General features: G+C 37.0%; 1 protein-coding gene across 3 annotated transcripts in view; it reads right to left on the reverse strand.

Annotated features, from left to right (window-relative positions):
• Nucleotides 1-19,036, reverse strand: part of LOC129775277 (protein quick-to-court) — a 99,572-nt gene that overhangs the window by 58,792 nt on the left and 21,744 nt on the right. For 2 of the 3 annotated variants that reach the window (XM_055779798.1, XM_055779795.1), the window contains exon 1: nucleotides 11,572-12,042. The exons of the other annotated variant lie outside the window; for it this stretch is intronic. The gene's annotated coding sequence lies outside the window, so the exon portion shown is untranslated. Of the gene's footprint in view, nucleotides 1-11,571; nucleotides 12,043-19,036 lie in introns of those variants that run through there. 3 annotated transcript variants of the gene reach the window in all.

The raw sequence follows: 19,036 nt of genomic DNA on the forward strand, positions 1-19,036 counted from the left end.
AGTTAGTAAATAATGATGACAAAATCCAACTAGAAGGTGAAGCCAATCTTTCTTATGATGTTTTCATTCATACTGTTGACTTTCTCCCTGTAACAGTGCCCTTTTTTCGATGTATGGGAATCTTGTTGATAGTTGTATGGAATATTCATATAATTTTCGCTCAGATTAAAAAAAAACAAATATATTTTTGAGAAAAATGAATTTCAATTTTTAAAATATTTTTTTAGCGTAACTTTGAAAATTTTGTTTTGTATTTCATTTTAATTTAAATTAAATAGATTAAATTATTTCCCATATTTCATTTAAATACTAAAATTTTGTAGGTCTTAATGATTTTCAATTTTTTTAGATTTTTTTTTTGAAATTTTACTCAAAAACTATAACAACTACATAATTTTGGTCGGACAATGAACTATAAGAAATTGTTTAAGGTTTCATTAAAAAAAGACGGGTGGGTAATGTCGGGGACATAACCGGAGTGACGTAGGACTATACAAAGGGGACAGCTTTCATACTCTAGCGGTACACACTCACAGGATAGAGACAAATCGGCAGACTCAGACAAAGGGGCGGGTCCAACGAGACGAACGAATGAGCGTTAAAAGGGAGCGATGGCAAAAAAATACATTCATTACGATTTGTTCGCTCGTTGGATTCACATACAGACTAAAAAGGGTCCTTTTCAGGATCACAAAAAGTCTAAAGAGTTTATTGTTTTGTTATCACTCGATATCCCCATCTTGTTCGGCTAAACCTTCCTGTTTAGCGATTTGTTGTCACTCGCCACAGCTTTCACAGTTGGAAAATTTCTTCCCATCCAGCTTGTGACATATTTTACAGTAAATTACATTCAATGGCACGTCGCATTACCACCACTCAGTGCCGGATTGGAGGTAATTTTAACCTGTAATTGAACATTTGCGATGACAGTGGTACAGTGTCGACTTTCAATGTGGGGTCATAATTTGGATCTCTATGTTTACAAAAATGTCCAACTAAATAAGTCGCATTACATGTCCGTCCAATTAGCTAAATGTCGAACTAATTATAGATTACTGTACTTTAAATCTGGAAACAATTTAAGAATTGGTGAAAATTGAATAATCAGGAAAGTCCCTAACTATCAATAAGCTCAGAACAACTGCCAAATTCACATACTCATCAAATCCTGGCAAACAAATTATGAAAACATCAATTTGTGTTTTATTATTATTTTGGATAATGTTTTAGAAAGCATTGAACTTTATTTCCTAAACTCTTTTTTGGAAGGTTTAATGGCCCTGAAAAGCGCCTTGTTTTATGGAATGGTTCCAATTTAGAAAACTTAGTACTCGTGGTTTTGAAAAAAACCATTTCGAACGCCCTCGATGCCGCCTTGTTCTGGATTTGCCACCAAAGCAGTTTGTATAAAGAACAAACTTTTTTCTTCTGCTACCTGATGCCGTTTTGCGATTGCGTTTGCCACTCGCCATTCGCTGCAACTGCCTGTTGTCTTGATGTCCGCCGAACCGAATGTGTTCTGTTCCGAATGCAGGTTTTCTTATCGTCGCGAGCACCTAAGCCAGCTAACTCGATCACTCCGGCGGCCGAAATTATATAACGCCGGCTAGGTGGACTGGTACACAGGTACTAACGCGCTCGACCTAGCAACCTTTTCCGGTGCAATTGGCGGATACACCTACGGGAAATTGCAGACCACCACGGTTCGAGCGGGATTTTGCCTTTCCCTTCACTTTTCCTCCTTTGCCATATCCAACCATGGCTGCTTGTGTTGGTTTGTTGATGTGAGGTGATGCGAAACGATGTGGTGTACGGTTCGGATGAGAATGATCGTTACGGCAGCGGAGAGGGGATTTTTAAGCTGACTGGCTGGCTCGAGAATTACGCATGTGTGAGACTGCGACCAATGTTTCCCTCATTTTTTTCTTTTTCCTTTCCAATCGTGCTTCATTCTATTTCGCTGCTGCTCTGGTTGCCCGTTTTGGTCGGTACGATTTGAGGAGCACAAAATGGACCAATCAAAAATGGGCACATAGTGTATTTGGACAATGCTTGATATTTCACAATTATTCAATTATTTATCTCAAGGAAAATGAAATGTTATTCGTTATGATAGATGCGTAGATATATTTCCTATCAATTGATGCAAAAACCTTTGCGATCTATTGAGAAATGCTCGAGTTATAAGCGTTCCAAATCTTGCATTTTTTCCTACTTGTTCAGTGCCTAGATTTCCATTTCACCCCCTATATCTTCCGGTTAGACGTAGTCCTACGTCAAAATAGCAAACTCATTTTCAAAACAATAAAAAATAATTAAACAAAATAATTAAGAAAATTAAAATTGGCTTTTTTCAAAGACATTAATGTTTGAATATTCCATACAACTATGTATCAACAAGTCTCCCATACATTTTTTTATCCCATTTATTTATTTAAGGCTCATTAGCATTTTAGCTGTAACAGAGCCGAATTTTAATCGTGTACATGTCACATGGTTATCATATCTATAATTAGCACATTACACAGTTGCCATTCGCCAGTATTCCTTCTATACCATTACATATGGTACATTCACACAATAGCCATTTAGGCGTAAGGGTATTCTTTCTGTTCTTCCATTATCCAGTTGGACCACCGGACAGCGGAGACAGTTGTTTGATCATTATTGAGTTATTTATAGAACAGTAGCCCGATGTGTCTGGCAGAGCAGAGCAGTTGTATGGATGAATCGATCTTATTTCGACCGTGGATCGATCTCCATCGCAGATGATTGTTGCGTGGACGTAGCTATTCTGTAACAACACAAAGATGGTCAATGAGGGCCCTGAGTTTTGAACTCACGATCGATCGCTTACTAAGCGAACGCGCAACCAATGTGGCTACGGAGACCCCCTTTCTCCCATACATTGGAGAAAGTTACTTTTGGTAACGTTATTTGTCAGTGATTGCTGTATGAATGAATGATGATATAATCAAAAAAAAAGGAAATAAAAAAATAAGATCGTTCCTCAGTATGTTCTACATGATATATGAATAAACAGACATGGTAAAGTCAAATTTGTTAATTTTGCAACTAGGGATCGTTCAAATATTACGTACAAACGGTCATTTGCATAAAAATTAAAATGTTTAGACTTATTTGAATCTATTTCTAAACAAGTTTGCACAATAAATTCTCTCCTCCATTCTTGAGTGCGTTACGTAATACAGGGCCGACTCGATTATATAGAGTTTCGGATTTATTTTCACTGTATATAATCGAGTCAAAAAACAATTTTTTAATCGTTTTTCATGCAATCGGAGATATAGAATTTTTTGTTTGTTTCGAACTCTGATGAGAAAATTTAGTACAGGATATAGTTGTTAAACATATAAATTAGTGGATTCAAATAACATTTTGGAAGTGAAAAACTTCAATGTTAGTAATTTTTAATGTGTTATTATTCATTTTATCCTAAAAACTCATTTTGAACTTGATTTTTTCTATCAATTATATTAAAGCTCTCTAGCTGCTCTACAATTTGTTCTTTGACACCCAATTTCTATCTGATAACAATGGTTAAAATAGCATGTTGTCTGGTCGTGTATCCGGTTCCATACTGCTCGCTCTCAGCTCTCTAGAGCACTGAGAGCACAAGGCAGACAATCGGAGATCCCCGTCCGGGATATCTTAGGTAGCCGTGATCTTCTGCTTCATCTATACCTGTTCCTCAGAAACGCCGATGTCAACGTTTAATTATGTTTCCTTCGTTGTGTCCCCGTTTCATATCCCTCCTATCCGATCGATAAACTTTTACTTAGTCGCGGCAATACATACACACACTCTTTACAGACACACGGGCCAAAGGTTGTGCAGTCCACTGATCATTCAACAAGAGCCAAAGGTTGTACCGCTCATGACAACTCTACACGAACTGATGATTGCGCCGGCTAGTGACCATTCTATCCTGGATTCCTCGAGTCGAGAAAGACGCACCACGCTAGATATGAGGTACAGACTAGGGGGGCGTTGCTGATTAATGGTCAGCTGCATCCCAATAGGAAGTATCCCGTGTCGGGCACACGTACAGAGCATTGGAGACAGCAACATCCCAATTACGAAAACACTTGTAATACTAACCTCGAGCCAACCGCGAGTAATCGGTTACATATTACTAACATAGATAATAAGAAAAATTGTCAAAGTATTGAACTCCCGGCCGCGTGAGGCTAACGCCATATGAGCCTTTATAAAAATATATATTTTGGAAAAAAAAATTGTTAAAATTCAAGCAAAATCTTCAAAAATCACGATTTTGACTCCACTGCACATATAAAAGCCACTTAAATTTCACCTTAATGTTGAAAGGTAATATTGAAATGAAATGAAATAAGCCATATTTGAAACATAAAAAAATGTTTTCTCTAACTGCATGCAATCGAGTCTAAAATTGTATATAATCGAATCACATATAATCGAGTCCGACCTGTATATGAATATTTGAATGTTCTGTTAAACCTTACCAGAAACCATGCCTTTTTATGCCTTGAAGCGTCAAATGAGCAAATAAAATAATCTGTCCCCCAACGCTTTAAAATGTTTGTGTGTGTGGATGCAGACATCTCTTTCTTTTTTATTTTTCCATCTTTTTTGGTATTGCACCCAAAAAAAAGTCCAAACCACGTCAACGGGGATCGAACCGAGGCCAGCTAGAATGCAAGGCTGGTTTGCACGACCACGCTATTCGCATAGCTAATGATACTGTTGTGTAAATGTGTGATAATATAACCCCTCATTACAAAATTAAGTTGGAATGTGTTTTCTAAGAGTAAAACGAAAGTGTTTTCTAAGAGTACGTCCATCTCGGTTGGGACCGTGTACATATGTGGCAAAGTAATGCGTGCTTATTTGCAACGTGTCTCTTGTTTCTCTCGTTTTCGTATTAATCATAAATTGCTGTACCATATATAATACTGGTAAGCATTTACACCAGTATTTGAGAGTTATGAGATTTTCTGTCAGTTTCAGGCTCTTTTAATGTAATGAATCGGGATGACAAAACATGAGCTAAAATTCTATTTGGGTATACAAATCATATTTTCAGATTGATTACTTAATTAGAATACATTACGGAGTCTAATTAACAGGACTTACCTAAAAATGAAAAAAAACCAATCAGAGACGATTGAAACACCGAAATTGGTAAAACTCATTAAAATATAATAGAGAGCCGCAGATGAGAGGAGAGAGACTATATTTCACATAATCATTTGAGTGTAGAGTAGTTCTGTGCTAGGAAGTTTTATGAAAAATTTTCTGTCAACAATGTAAATACTTTTGAAATTAAATAGAAAAAGGTTGTTTTCTTCATTAAAGCAGATAATTTCCGCCCCGCCTTCGAATATTTATTGTATAGGAAATCGATCAACGAACGGAGAAACGAAACGGTAGGATAAAATGCCACCGTTGAGCGGAGCATAAGGAAGCATCAGGGAGAAGAGTTCTACACATTTTCCGACTTTGTAATATGCGTGGAGCAGGATAACGTAGTTGAGAACCCGATTGCAGAAATTATGGATAACACCGTATTTTTTCAATCCAAAATGCAATTGAAAACATTCGTGCTAAATAAAACAATGCCGTCCGAAATTATCCGATGTAAAGCATACACAGTTTACGCGAGGATGTTTTGAGTTTTGTTATAAGATGCGTTTCGATGAAGAATTTAGAAGAGCGCAGCTGTTCACCAAATCCGACCTTTACCCTTCCATCAACATTCAGCTTCAATTCATCCGAAAGAGAAATTGAACAAGAAGCTTTGTCTCTTGATTCCTGAAAACACTATAGGGAAATCCTTATAATCAACAATTAAATTGATGAGTCAAATCCTTATGTGCAATGTTATGTGCAGAGCTGGGAATTTCATGCATTGACACCTTGGCAGATCTCAAATCACACCAAATTTAACAAAATTTTTTATCCGCTTCTTTCAATGTAATTCTCGCAGCTGAAACAAGCTGGGAGGAAAGCGTAGGAAGCAAAGAAATTTTTGAAAATAATTTTAACGTATTCCGGCACGACCGCAACTTATAACGCAACTTACTCAGAGGAAGTCTGGAGTAAAGTAGACTTCATTCCCGATAACGATAATGAATGCATTCTACTTCCAGTCGTAGGGGAAAATGAAACCCTACATTATATATTTGACGAAATTGCACATCTCGGTCTCAATCAAATAAATCACATAAAAAATTCCTAAAATTATTATTTAGATCTATTATTTACTAACATCACCGACGACTTTTGTGTGAATGAGTCCATGACTCCCCTTTGGAAAAATGAAAAAAAAACACACAACAATTGAATACTCAATCTTTATACAGAACAGACAATTGCGCATCGACTGGGAGTACGAAGAAGTACCGGAATACAACAAGACGACCTTTCAAGCAATCAAATGTATCCTACAAGCCATAGAATGACCGACGAGATGTCAACTTATCCTTATATTCTTCACGAAATTCTGAATAACATAACATCAGAATTTTTATGGAAGAAAAGAAGACAAAGAAATTCAACCAGTAAATATCCTATTTGGTATAATGCTCAAATAAGAAAATTAAAGAATAGAAAAACAAAAAAAACACACAAAAAATACAAAATAGACAAAGGTAATCAAAATTTGAGAGAACACGAAGAGTATAATAGAAAGGTCGAAACTGAAGTCAAATCATGTCCGAGAAAATTCTCTAATTACGTAAAGTCTAAGCTCAAAGCAATAACTTTCCATCGCAGATGCATCTCGATGAAGATGTAGGGAATTTTTTGAACGAAATTGGTAATCTCTTTGCAAATTTCTTTCAGGAAATATATAGCACATTTTCCGAAGAATCTTTCACAACAAGAAATATGCCAAGCATTAAATAAACTAGACGGAACGAATGAACCAGGACGTGACGGAATAGCACCTGTATTTCTGAAGAACCTGGCTGAGAATCTCACCCTTCCCTTATATTGCATTTTCAATATGTCACTACAAACTGAAATATTCCAAGAAAAATGGAAACAATATTTTTTTCAAGTCACTTCGGGAGTCCCACAAGGCTCTCATCTTGATTCTCTCATTTTCATTCTGTACGTTTATGACATCTCCTTTGTTCCAAGCGTATAAATGTACTTGTGTATGCAGACGACATGAAGCTTCTATCGGAAGTTGGTAATGAAAACGACATCGAAGCATTCCAAAACGAAATACATGTATTCCATACTTGGTGAAATAAAAATCTACTTAAACTGAATGTAAAAAAATGCAAATGTTATGCAACATCCATAACTTTTAGCAGAAAAAATCATGTACCAAATATTGTAATACGTCTTGGAAATCAAAATGTGGAAAAATGTGAAATAGTTAGGAATCTAGGCGTCGTCCTGGACTGTAAAGTCACATTCATAGAACACTACAACTCTGTAATCAATAAGGCAAATAGTGTGTTAAGCTTTGTCAAACGCTTCTCACATAACTTCCAGGACCCATACACAATAATGCTTTTGTATATCACATATGTAAGGCCCATTCTGGAATGCTCTAACATCGTTTGGAACCCGTATATGGTCGTACATGAAGAACGCATGGAGTTAGACCAGAAACAGTATCACTTATTCGCACTCCGTAGGTTGAACTGGACCTCATTTCTATTTCCTTCATATGAAGCACGCTGCATGCTCATAAACATCCAAGCACTAAAAGAACGCCGTAAATTTGCAATGCTTTCTTTTATTAATGATCTAATTTCGCAACGAGTACAATCAGCTGAAGTACTAGAAAAAATAAATATACCTATATACCTGGGCGTCACCTAAAATACGCAATTTGTTTCTAATCAAAACATCCAGAACAAATTATGCAATCAACGCCCCTATCAATCGCATGATGCGTATATACAATCAGCACTGCGAATTAATTGACACAATAATGAATTTAAAAAACAGCTAAAAAGAAACATGTACCGTAGGAATAATATTTAACTTAAGAAAACATTGTAACATTAATATATAAGCATGTAGCATGTATTAAATAAATAAATAAATATGTGAGAACAGCAATACATTTCAATCTAGGATATTTTTTTTTTAAGATGAGTTTGAATTTATGAATTTAAACATTTCACGCAACTTTTAAACAGAGCTCATGATCAAGTAAATGATTTGTAGTAGAATTGCTATTATAAATGTAGCACTGCATGGGAATCGACTGTTTTTGATTAAAATATTTGGCATTGCGAGCTTTTCGGAAAAATGGTTTTTAAGGGAAAGAAGGCATGTGACTCTTATTATGCTAAACGTCCGTTACGGAAGATGTTGTTATTTCAAATTTGCTGTCCTGCAAATCAGATCAAAAATCTCATCAGAACAGATCAAAAATCACATCGCATTACATTCAAATTACGACACAATCATAAGGGAAATGGCGCTTGCGCCGCATCACAGTGGAACATTCTCTCTCACTATGAAGTAAATTCATTTCAGAAAAGGATCAGTTGATCGGTATCTAAAGACGCTGACCTCCAAATGGTAACGAACTCACACTTGTACTTTCTGAATGGATATTATTCCTATGGTGTATAACACCTAATGCTCACAAGCTTGCAGTAAAAAGAGTCACTGTGTTTATGTACCAAATAGCTGTCAAATACAGATAACAGCTACTCACTTCTTCATGGCATACGAAACTTACGATACCGGAAGGCCAATACGAAACGCTCACCGCCATCGCCGTGACGTCCTAAGAGAACTGTATATTATGTTCAGTCGATAGGTATTGCATTTGTCTTGAATACAGAAAAGTAAAAACATCACGCTGATCAAAGGAGTGCACAAGGGAAAATGTTCTAAAACTACTAGTTCAAAGAATGGGTAAATTCAACAAACTGACACTGACAGGCAACATAAACGGAGCTTAACTCACCTCAAAATTATAAAAGATCAACCGGATTCCGGATGCAAAGAATCAGACTGTTCTTCAAACGGAAGAGGCTAACCATAGTTTTCTTGGAGACCATAAACCTGATCAACCGCTAAGCGAATTTAACTGATGTACACCGGGGCAAGTTGAAATTCGGTTTATGGTTTAAAACGTAAACCATAACTTCTACTAGGAATGATGGATTGACGTGATAAAAAATATATAGTAAACATTATCTTCAACTCACCTTATGATAGCCATTACAAGAATTTTGAAATGGCTTAACGCAATCTGCGCCTTCGTTAACTTTTCCTTGTTCCGTGAAATCAAAACAAACAAGTTTTCGCTCTGGCTCAATCGGTCCGAAAACTCTGTTTTTTTTCTCAAAAATATCGTCAGAATTGCACGTCAGGTAATCAAATAGAGATAATCAAGTGTAATGGTAGTGGAAAAACTCTTTTTCAGTATAGCTCTGAGCATTTTAACCCACCCGCGTATTCCAGAGCTTGCCACTCAGAATGCATTCAAGGCGTGTTATTTGGCATAGAAACCTCAACTAAGTACTAAGAAAAATGATGCAAGTAATACTACGTTGAGACGGCGAAGTTCCTCTAGGAACGTTGGTGCCATTTAAAAAGAAGAAGCAAGAATACACAGACATGATACAAGTCAAAGTTGTTAAATTTGCAACTAGGGGTCGTTCAAATATTACGTAACGCAATTTGTGTACTATTTTGGACTCCCTCCCTCTTCCCTACATAACATGTAACAAATGGTCATTTGCATAAGAATCTTTAGACTTATTTGGATTTATTTCTAAACAAGTTTCCATCCCCTCTACCCTTCCTGAGTGTGTTACGTAATATATGAATATCTGACATAAAAGCGTCTAAAACAGCTATTATTTCTTAATATCCCGTGGGAATCTATATTTTTTTATCGAAAGTCATCTGTCATATCTTGTATATGCTGCAAATAGATTTCAATTTAGAGATTTAGTGATTTTCCAAGATAACTTTCAAGTTGATTTTAGAAAAAATCGTTGCAACTTGCCTACCTTATAACAATCAATGTATCGTGACTATATCGTATTAGGACGACAACATTGCAACTCAATAAGTTCATCATCATAATGAATAGAAGTACATTAGCACAAGCTGAAGTTTCATTTACTTATTCTAACGAGTTGTTGTAGTATGTTACTTAATGTTTAAAAACTTTAGGTTAAAATATTTACCATGTTTATAACACTTTTCGCGCTAAAACGGACAACTGTCGAAAAGAGGTAGTAACATCGGTATTCATGTTACAGAGACGAGCGAGAGAAGAACCAGCTCATAACATTTCCCAATAACTTGAAACATATTTTCAATGAAAACCTCCAAGCTTTTTTGGAACTAACCTTCAACGTTGACGATTATAGAAACAGAAGAATGTAATTTTTGCCGAAACCAAAAATCCTCGAAGTAAACTAATTATAATTAATGATGTGTATTTCCATTATTAATTCACAACGTTGGACGCTGATGCTATCGTTGATTAATTGTGTTTGCAGGACAATGGTATCTATGTCACACACATAAACCATATAGTTATCATTATCCAGCCACAATTAAACCCCTGAAATTGGTTTCAACGAAGCTTGATTGAATTTTTGGCTAAAATAGATTTATAGCTTTCATTATTGACGGCAGAAGCTACAACAACAACAAATTACGTAAAAACTAACAAAAATTTGGAGCGGATTTTTTTGACAGCATGCCAAATTATTTTTATTCAATAAAGGATTAGAGAGTGGATTGCTTGATTAAGTTTTCGAGAACAATCGCTCAAACTGCTAATTTTTGATGACTTCACAGACAGGGTTGTGAATCGATACATATCCTAATAAACACATTCTGTCTGAAGACACTAGTTTGAAAAACAAACAAATTTGCCACATACTCCTTTTTCCTGATTAATTATTACATATTCATACAATGTGTGGTACATGCAACTCTGACGAGCATTGTATATATATTTAAAAGTATGAATATGGATTATTAACTATTAAAAATGTCAATAAGAAAACAATTCCTTCTTAAATGAATTGAAAATAAAAAATCACCATGCCGACAACCCTTTCAAAAATATTCATCAACTAGCAAGTAGAAGAGAGAACGAAACAAAACTTTCTGCCCACTCAATTTACATTTTCGATAGCACTCCCTCACTATTACGCAACCTACCTCGTTAGGCCTTCCGTATATCAATCCACCCTTCTGCATATGTAACACCCCTATTCCAGAATCACCCTCTCCTCTCTCTACGATGATTATATAACTCAGCTGGCAGTCAAGATTTGTTTTGCTAGCGCAGCCTTCAAGAATTGTGCACACATAACGAAAAAGGTCGAAAGGAACACGTTTCAAAGCACGATCAAAATGAAAACACGGTTGCGCCATAGGCCGAAAACGAGACGTCAGTGTGTTCTACAATCCAATTTAGTCTATTTCCGCCGAATTAGTTACGAAACACTGTTCCGTGACTACGGAACATTTAGTATTAGTATGGGGTAGGAATTACCATGCAAAAATTCGACACTAGAACACCCCTCAGCCCACACCAGCGGCGTAAAGTACACTCACCTCAAGCTAGATGTTCTGCGGAGCAACTGCGTTCAGTTGCTAGTTGCCGCTGATGTGTGAGCCACAGCCGCCACTAAATGGGCCTACACAATGTGCAACGGTAGCATTATTCATGATAACTGCAACTAGAACATTAAACCCACAAACACTTCACTCGCGGCACTTGTTTCGTTCCAATTTCGAAATAGAGGGAAAAAAAAGTGGTAGCGGGAATCACATCGAAAGAAATTGGTTTTGCATTGAGATCACAAAACAATTATGTAATTCAATCCGCTAATTGGAAAATGCTTTGATTCGTTAGATTCTTCTGTTTATGCGCGCACGTCGACACTACCGTAATCACGAGAGCAACAGAAGGCTGCGTACAGATGGAGCAGTCAGGTCTCCGACTGCGAAAGCCACCGGCGGGTAGCAGCAATTCGTCCGTCTGTCTCAAACAACACGGTTATACTCGAAGAAACGCTGTTGTACAACTACCTGTCCACCCCAACACGAGCGGCGGAGAAAGAGAGCCCAATTTTTTTATTGTTGTTATTGTTGGTGGGTCGAGAGCCCACATAACAGCACGAATAGAGAGTCTCGTTCGGGCATGGTTAAGTGGGAAAAACAGCAAGGAAGAGAGAGAGAGGCAGAACAGAGCAGTTGGAAATGGACTGTTCAGCAACTTGTCGGGAAAAATGCTAACAGGGATTGTGCGATTTTTCATCTTGTTCCACATGATTGGTAACGTAGATTTTTCGAACACGTGTCTGGAGAAAACTGTTATGTACATTATAACCCTCGGGAACACTTGGTATCTTGTACCATCGCGAATAAAAAGTCATGAAGGTAAACGAAGGTGTGTCGTGAATTAGTAACAGTGGAACCCTTTTACTATTCATATTCAATAGCCAATTCCAAAGGTATTTACATTCATTATAGTTAAATGGAAAACTTAAATTTATTATGAAAAAATTAACATTTTTTTCTTAACATTATTATTCTACCATTACGAATTCATTTACGCTTCAACTCTCTTGTTTTGGAATATTTTACGAACACATTATTATCTTGATATGTGTAGATATAGTGAATAAAAATAAAGGGAAGAAATGAAAAACCCCTTCCTTTTTTTCAGTTTTTTTAAGTTTCTGTGGACAAACTCAATTTTATGCTAACTAAGTTAATGGAAAATTCAATTGAACCTTAAAAAATATGTACATCCCATGCGTTGATTTTCACGAAGTTACAGCATTTAGAAAATCACCTACAAATTTCGACTTCGCACTCTGCTTCTCTACTTTTTTTTTTGACGTAGGACTACGTCTTTCATTTCTATACCGGGGTGTAAAATCAAAGTTTCGAAAACGAAAGCGTTACGCCGGAGACCGAGATTTTGAGCGTTAATAGCTCCTAAACAACTGAACGAAATGGTATGATAAACACTTCATTCGAACGATAAAATGTCTACGCGTTCTATACTTGTTACTTTTTGATCCAAAAACTTGTTTCAATAGTCTTAAAATTGCTTTCAAAACAGGCTATTGAAATCACCAATCGGTATATAAGCGAGCGCCGCTCGGAATTCTACTCAGTTCTAATTGAACAGCGATTGGAGCATGTTGTCGCTGTTGTGGTGAAGCTCTTCGTTTATCATGAAAGCGCGGATGAACGGTGTCACCAAGAGCCTGTTTGTGCACCTTAGGCCAGACATGAATCCATCAGGAGGATAGTGATGCCACAAACGGTTCCCCGGGAAGATCTCGAAGCAGCCGCTACACACACACACACACACACATACACGCGCGGAATTCTTTCCGTTTGGATGCCATTCGGCATCGAGAAAGATCCGGAAAATAATCTGCCAGTTCCTCTGGGAATTTAAAAATACATTCATGTGAAAGAGTTTATTTGAATGTTTTCTATCCATGTAACACTGTGACCAAATACATTTGGTTTTGTGATTTTTCAATCAATCGCAATTAACAGGATAGCTTCTGAAGATTATTCTTCCCCATCAGTAGGATATTTCCGTATCCAATATTGTATGCGCCCGCAATCGATTATTGCTCAGTCGCCGAAAGTTCCGAGCTCAGAGAGTTCATTCCCCTCTAGTTTGCCCTCCAAATTGCCATCGTAAACCACGCCTTCTCTCGATTTCAATCCCGCACAAAAAGCATACTTAAGCGATATTCTGGTGGTGAGACGCATTCATTTTTCGTGAGGACATCGACAAGACAACATCGTTGCTGAGGATGCTGGACGGCGAAGGATCGAGAGCTGCCCTGAAACGTAAACCGTTTGTTTGAAACTGTGAGGGAGCACAGAGAAGCCGATCCTTCAGGAGAAGAGAAGGTGACCATCGAAGCAGCTGCTACACACACACATACACGCACGGAATTCTTTCCGTTTGGATGCCATTCAGCATCGAGAAAGATCCGGAAAATAATCTGCCAGTTCCTCTGGGAATTTAAAATCACATTCATGTGAAAGAGTTTATTTTGATGTTTTCTATCCATGTAACACTGTGACCAAATATTTTTCAATCAAGTGCTATTGACAGGTGGTTATCGAATTAGCATTAACCCTCCTGTACTCGCGTGCAAAATCATAACATATATACTCGTGCACGGTGTCACAGACCGAAAATTGAACTTCTCTGTAATGTTGCCATTGTGTAACTTTCAGGTTTTATTGGCATTTATTTGAAGAAAAGGGTATGATTGAATGAAAAAACTCCAAAAAATATGTTTTCTTCGTCTTTATTATGTTTTAATAGTCATCTTATTCAGCCTCCTCAAAATACAGTTATTTTGATACTCCAACAAAAATAACGAAATTCGAATTTTTCACTGTTATTAATTAAAAATAAGCAACAGAATATAATTTCTGGAAGTATAAAGAGCTATAAATTAACATTAAAACGTATAAATCGATTGTGGTTTCATTGGAGTAAGAATCAGAATATAGCATAACTGCATGCTCGAAACAAACATATTTTTTACATTTCATGCAGTTGATGCGTGTTTTTCGGGTCTTTTATCGAAGAGAAGAATATATAACGACCTCCTAGATAATTACCAGATGATAAAGAATCTGGAAAATAAAGTTTGCATATTCCTAATATTCTTTGTCTCTGTTTTTTTGGTAAACTAAGAATTAATGCTATTTTTTAGATGGGGCATAAAATTCTAGGAATTTCGTTTTCTTTTTCTTGTTTTCTTGTGGATATTGTCCATTATAAGAGAAATATCCCCGAAACTGTAACTGTTAAAAATTATAATAAGGTACCGATTAGTTCATAGTTTACTGTTTACAATTCTTCCACAAGTGAAATTCTTTCACATGTGTGTAAATGTATGACCATTATATTTAGCGAATAAACTACATGAAAGCCAAACATTTATATTTTGCTTTTGAACGTATGAATCTAACGACGAATATATCGACGAATAGTTACAAAAAGGACTGGAATCAAATAAGAATAGTCCGGTAATAATCTTATGCATTATATTCAATTGACGAATTTACGCAAAGCTGAATCAGCTCATGCGACATCTACATTAGAGCTCAGAACCACAAAAGTGAGGGTGTTTGTTTATTTTACGCACTGAAAAGCAAGATTCGGTTGTGATTATTCATTTTATTTCAATTTAGATTCATTTTAGCCATTGAATGTCGTCAGTATATGGTAAGAAAGTGGGAGTTTTGTATATTTACGATGGTTTCAACACGCGATTTGACCAAAATCATAGATAATCTTCGAAAATTTTAAGTTTGATAATACATAACGGTTATTGATACTATGGATAATTGCGATGAAATCGATATCATATCAAATTGGCCGATATAATAGATTATGTAGGGGCCGATAAGAGAAGGATTTGCAGTATTTTTAGTGCAACACATGCTACTCATCGTTTACCTAGTTGAAAAATTATAAAGTTATGATACTTATACCAAGCCATTCTTCAAAATATGTATATCACATTGTAAAATGGCGATTTTCTAACCTTTTAGTGCAGAAAGAATACATGAAACCGGGAAATTTGAAGAAAAGTTCTGATTTTTCTAGAAAATTTGATCGAATTTCATACCAAAAAAACATAACATCCTCATTTTACTCGCTGCGCCATCTGGTTGTAAATCCAACATTAATTCGTCAATAAATATTCCACGCCACTAACATTAATCTATACATTTCATTCAACAATATTCCAGAATATGAAAAAAGGCACTTGTCCAAAAAAGTTACTCCTATACTCGCGTCGGTGTGTCAGACCGAATGTGTAAAAAAGTGGCACATGTCCCCTTCGTACCAACACATGCGATACGCTAAATGATGACGAACGACGAATAACGAAGCTAGAGACAATCGCAAAGTCGTAGTGTTGATATTTTCTGAGAAATGAACGAATTATTGATTTCTCGGCCTGACAGACCAATGCGCGAGTATAGGATTGTTAACCACTGGTGGGCTTCCAGTATCGAGGAAAATGTGGAAATATCTAATCGTTACTGAAAATAATCTGCCAGTTCCTCTGGGAATTTAAAAATACATTCATGTGAAAGAGTTTATTTGAATGTTTTCTATCCATGTAACACTGTGACCAAATACATTTGGTTTGTGATTTTTCAATCAATCGCAATTAACAGGATAGCTTCTGAAGATTATTCTTCCCCATCAGTAGGATATTTTCGTATCCAATATTGGATGCATAAAACCTTGTACCTCCAACGTAACGCTCTCATTTTCGAAGTCCCCCAAATATTCATTTATTCATTCATTCAGCATGGATTCAACTTCAAACAAAGGATCACTGAATCAACGATAGTCCTACGTCACCATTGCGGTTATACCATAGATATAACTCACTTTCTGTTTTTTTGATAGAGTGTAGAACATAGTCGTAAAGGGCTAAATCCTTTGAATATAGTTTCAAAGGAACAATTGAAACTTCGATTCGTTGCTTTCAGCCATCGCAACGACCCCGAATTGATAGATGCGTTATCACAGAGAATAGCAAATGCAGCACTGATCTAGTGATGTTCGGTAATCGTTCGATTAATCGATTATTAACTACCAAACTACAAAAATTGTTACCATCACAAACATCGGCTTCAGGTTCAATTCCTGTTAAGGCCGGAGAATTTTTCTACAGAGATTTTTATTTTGACTTGTGCTGGTGATACATGATACATACACCCAAACTAGTCTTCGCAGGAAACTTTTCATCTTCGGCAGAAAAAATGCTTTATCGTGTGCTGAAGGATCAATTGAACAAATAAAAGCACATTCTCAAAAGCTTTAAAATATTTATGTACAGGGTTTTCCATTTCGGGCTTCCGAAAGTATACAGCCCTGCGCTGACAACCGTTTGACATAGCTGTCAACCAAAGCGTCATATCGTTAGTTGAATGTCTGCCATTTTACAATATGGATCGTTTTAGCATCGCACAACGTGTTAATTTTGTTAAATCTATATATATAAAAATGGAGTGATGTCTGTCTGTCTGTCTGATTCTTATAGACTCGGAAACTACTGAACCGATCGACATGAAAGGTTTTCGTGATATTTTGAGAACCCTCCCCCCTCTCTAAGGGGGGGCTGCCATACAAATGAAACACAAATTTCTGCATTACTCGGAAATTAACCAAGCAAACGAAACCAAAGTTGGCATGTGAAAGTTTTAGGGTGCAATAAATGTTTCTATGATGGTTAGACAGTTCTTCCCCCACTCAAAGGGGGGGCTGCCATACAAATGAAACACAAATTTCTGCATTACTCGAGAATTAATCAAGCAAATGAAACCAAATTTGGCATGTGGAGGTTTTAGGATGCAATAAATGTTTCTATGGTGATAAGATACTCCTTCCTCCTCTCTTAGAGGGGGCTGCCATACAAATGAAACACAATTTTTTGCATTACTCGGAAATTAATCAATCAAACGAAACCAAAGTTGGCATGTGAAAGTTTTAGGGTGCAATAAATGTTTCTATGATGGTTAGACAGTCCTTCCCCCACTCAAAAGGGGGGGCTGCCATACAAATGAAACACAAATTTCTGCATTACTCGAGAATTAATCAAGCAAATGAAACCAAATTTGGCATGTGGAGGTTTTAGGATGCAATAAATGTTTCTATGGTGTTAAGATACTCCTTCCCCCTCTCTTAGAGGGGGCTGCCGTACAAATGAAACACAAATTTTTGCATTACCCGAGAATTAATCAAGCAAATTAAACCAAATTAGGCATATGGAAACTTTAGGGTGCAACGAATGTTTCTATGGTGGTTAGATACCCCTCCCTCCTCTCTTAGGGGTGGCTGCCATACAAATAAAACACAAATTTCTGCATTACTCGAGAATTAATCAAGTAAATGGGCGGGACGAAGTTTGCCGGGTTAGCTAGTTATACTATAAAAATGATGAAAACCCGGAAAATGTTTTTCGAGCATTACGGACGGATTTTGGTCGTTATGGACGGCCTACAGAGCACACAATCGCTAATGTAGTGCGTAAATTCGAACAAACTGGATCCGTAGCGGATATTGTGAAACCTGTGCATCATCGTAATGTGCGTTCGGCCGAAAATATTGCTGCTGTTGCTGCCAGTGTGGAAGATGTCCCGAATGTTTCGATTCCACGGCGTGCTCAGAAATTGGACTTGTCAAACACATCATTGTGGCGAATTTTGCACTTGGACTTGCACCTACATCCATATAAAGTACCACTGGTACAAATATTAGAGCGTGGTGACCATGGAATGCGTCGGGCATACGTCGATTGGGTGAACGAACAACAGCAGGAAAATGCTGAATTTTCGCATCAAATTTTCTTCAGCGATGAGGCACATTTCGAGCTCGGTGGCTATGTGAACACCCAAAATTTCCGTATATGGGGCTCAGAAAATCCACACGTGATTGTTGAGAGGCCATTGCATCCGCCAAGTCACTGTTTGGTGCGCATTATGGTCTGGTGGAGTCATCGGGCCGTATTTCTTTGAAAATGAGGACGGCGAAACGGTAACTGTGAATGGTGAGCGCTATGGCCGCATGTTCACCGATTTTTTTTTGCCACAAATTGAAGATATGGATACGGATGACATATGGTTTCAGCAGGACGGCGCCACGTGGGGTTATGCGAAAGACCGTGTCTATGCCAACTCTCTGCAAACTCTTGAACATTTGAAAGACAACATTCGTGAAGTTATGACCGAGATACCGCTCCATATGTGCCGAAAAGTCATCGAAAATTACCTGTTCCGGATCAAGTTTTGCGAGGAAGCCCTAGGTGGACTTTTGAATGATGTTGTATTTCACACATAATGGCATAAACCAAACTTTAATTTGAAATAAAAGTTTCATCGAAATTCGAATTCTAAGTGTGTTTTATTTTAATTTACTTTCGGAATTTAAAGTTGGAAAACCCTGTATATGAGAGCAGACATCTCTTTGTTTCAGACTGAACGTCAGCTTGAGATTGTA

The sequence above is a fragment of the Toxorhynchites rutilus genome, chromosome 3 (genome assembly GCF_029784135.1).
Source record: "Toxorhynchites rutilus septentrionalis strain SRP chromosome 3, ASM2978413v1, whole genome shotgun sequence".
Classification (NCBI taxonomy): domain Eukaryota; kingdom Metazoa; phylum Arthropoda; class Insecta; order Diptera; family Culicidae; genus Toxorhynchites; species Toxorhynchites rutilus.